The 3,506-nt window shown below is 33.0% G+C and overlaps 1 protein-coding gene across 1 annotated transcript in view; it reads left to right on the forward strand.

Moving 5' to 3' along the window:
• LOC107637041 overlaps positions 822-3,506 on the forward strand; it is a 17,200-nt gene continuing 14,515 nt past the window's right edge. The window contains exon 1 of the mRNA XM_016340492.2: positions 822-1,305. The gene's annotated coding sequence lies outside the window, so the exon portion shown is untranslated. The remainder of the gene's footprint in view (positions 1,306-3,506) is intronic.

Here is a 3,506-nt window from a genome sequence, read left to right on the forward strand (position 1 = left end):
TTTTCAAAAATAAAATAGAAAAAACTAGTGAAGAGACTAATTTGGTGCACGACATTCAATTTTAGGAAGTCATAAGTCACTTAAAACAAAGTTAAGAACTAATTTCGTGCAGGAGACCACTTTAATAAAGACACTAAAAATGTCTTTTTTTTAAAATGTTTACATGTATCATGTTATTATTAGATATTTTTATTAAATTGGTTAATAATTTATTTTTTAATAAATTAGAACAAAATCGGTTTATTATAGCAACAATAATAAACTCAATTGTCTGCATTATAATTATTATATTCGGTTTGATCCGATCGAATTACACAATCTAAATTGAATATCTTTAAATTATTTGATAAAAAGATAAATATATCCCTGACTTTTTGTTTTGTAGACATTTAAATCCCTAAAAATTAAAAAATATAATTAGATCCCTAAAAAATATTAGATTTATTGTTATTGTTATAAAATAAATGGGTTTTATTCTAATTTGTTAAAGAATTTAAAAATAATAAATTCATTAATACGTCCAATAATAATGCGACACGTAAACGTTTTTACAAAAAGACGTTTTACGCATCTTTACAGAAACATCCCCCTTAATTATTTTCGTAGGAAAAAGTTTTCTTTTTTTATCAAAAACATTTTCATTAAAAATTATGATCAAAACAGAGATAGCCATGAGGGCAATATAGGGCTGGCAATAGGTAGGGTCCTACGAGTTGAAAATTTTATTAAAACTCTATCTTATCGGGTTGAGAATCTCTTAGTCCTAACCCTACCCGCACCCTAAAACTCTAAATCCTATCCTATCCTATCCTATCCTACCAAATATTACAAATCAGATGTTTTACTTTTACAGCATTGGGGGAGACCCTAGACTGTACTCATAAAGAACCTTAGCTTAGAGAAATCCTCCTTCCTCACTAGTCACTACTTACTACCATCCCCTCCTTCTTGAATCAACCAAGGCAAGCCTCTCACTATCCTTATAATGTCAGTCATCTCTCTATCGTCGATTACCTGAAACCCTTCCGGCCTCCCTCATGTATCCCCGGCAAACCCACGCCGCCTCTACTGTTCATATCGAGAAGTTTTCATCCTATATCATTCTTTCTAGCAAATTTCTCATACAACAACGTAACCCACCTTTAATTTCACGTCAACCGATTCAAAGTGGAAGTCATCACCGAAGAAGTCGTCAACATTAGGATCATCCCTTTGGCTTCGTTGTTTCACTCCCACCGATCACTCGATGTAGCAATATAGCACGGCACACGAACCTTCTGTGAATCGCTGTTGAAAAGAGTTCAGGTACGTATGCACAAGAAGCACCGTAGCTAGAGAACTATCATAGCACTTGATATTTAATTTAGCATTTTTGTTAATTTATTTAGTTCTTGTAAAAAAAATGAATTTGAATTAAATTATAGTTTAGACTTATTTTTAATTTGGTTCATATTTAAACTAATATCTAGATTGGAATAAAATTTAAATTAAAATAAAGACATAACTCATTAGCATACCTATTGTTTCTAAAAGCAATAGAAAATAGAAAAAAAATTAAATTTTTATTTAAATATTTGAAGAATAGTAAAAAAGATGAGTTGACACTTTTAACAAAACGATTATTTTTGACCTCCTAACTATTTAACTGATGATAAAAAACCTGACATTTCTAATTAATTAACTTTTTAAGAGAGCTGTATTTATCCCAAGGTTCAGAAAACCGGACCGGTCATCAAACCGCTCTAGTCACTGATTTATTGGTTTAACCGATCCAACCGGTGGTTCAACCGAAAAAACCGTTTTAAAATAGAAATAATAAAATTATAAATACACATTCTAAAATATAATTATAGTCTAATATAAATCTTAAAATATCTTCGAAATTTAACACACTACATAAAATATCATCAACCAAATCCATATGATCTTATCAAAATACAAACTCAAAAATTAAATAGTAAAAAAACATATCTAAATATTAAATCCCAATATCATGATTTATCAATCATCAAAATCCACAAGAACTTGTTGCAAATTTGCTTCGGTGGATTAGGATTAGGATTAGCAGCATCATTTGAAATAGGAGGATTGACAGGCAAGTTATTATTCACAGATGCATTATTATCAGCAGTTGCTTCTTGATTAATACTATTATCCATAACTGAAATTAATAAAAGTTTTATTAATTAAAACAAAATTAAAGACCAGCCACAACACAATGAAAAGTCAAAAAATTATCAACATGACCATATCTAAATTCTGCCACCAACATTCAGCAACAAACAAAGTAAGCAAAACCAGCAATAATTAGGAGCTAGCAACTACAAATCAAAGCAAAACCAACTACAAATCAAAGCAAAACCAGCAACTACAAAACAAAGAAGTATCCATAACCAGATACAAAATTAAAGACTAGCCACAGCACATTGAAAAATCAAAAAATTATCAACATGACAATATCTAAATTCTGCCACCAACATTCAGCAACAAACAAAGCCAGCAAAACCAGCAATAATTAGGAGCCAACAACTACAAATCAAAGCAAAACCAGCAACTACAAATCAAATCCATTAGAAAATATGAACAAAAAAATCAGGAGCCATCAACAACCAGTAAAAGTGTAAAACACTAGCTAACGAGCAATTAGAAAACACTAAACAGAGTAACAATAAATTTGAAAACAGAGAAAACACTAAAACGCTAACCTGGTTAATTAGTTAATTACAGATCCATCAACAAATACATTCATAAATTAGAAGAATCTTGTGACAGACTATTATTCGAACTAGGTGGATTAGGATTAGCAGAATCATTTGAATTAGGAGGATTGGCAGACAAATTATTACTCAAACAGGCATTATCAGCAACTGCTTCTTGATTAATACTTCCATCCATAACTAAAATCAATAAATCATAATCCAAATTAAAAACAGCAATAGAATGGCTAGAAATCAAATAATCATCCATAAGACCATAGAACAGAATCAGTAACAAATCCATTACTCAATTTCAGAAACAAATCCATTACTCAATTTCAGAATCAGTAACAAAAGCACATATTAGAACAGAATCAATAACATATCAGAAATCAATCACTAACTTCAGAGTTCAGATTCACAAATCCCTAATTTCAGAAATTGCATATTTGAGTAATTTGAAATTTCAGAGTTCAAACCATTAACCTTGAATGAGAGAAAGACAACGCCGACAAGACGAGAAGGACGGCGACGGCGAGACGAAAAGGACGACGACGGCGAGACCACCGCTTGCAGCTCAAACTCGAGCAAGAAGACGACGCGACTACGTGCCGAGCTAGGGGTTTCGGTCTCGGATAGGGGGAAGGAGGAGGCGCCTCCGACGGATGGCGGCGGCGGATCCGTGGAAGAGGTTAGGCTTTTGGGTTGGGGGCTAGGGCTGTGGCTGGGGAGGGAGAGGGAGACATCATGTGAAGTGTGACTGGGGCTAGGGCTAGCACAAACGGGTTTGGGGGAAGGGGTGAAGTGGGT

The sequence above is a fragment of the Arachis ipaensis genome, chromosome B04 (genome assembly GCF_000816755.2).
Source record: "Arachis ipaensis cultivar K30076 chromosome B04, Araip1.1, whole genome shotgun sequence".
NCBI lineage: Eukaryota > Viridiplantae > Streptophyta > Magnoliopsida > Fabales > Fabaceae > Arachis > Arachis ipaensis.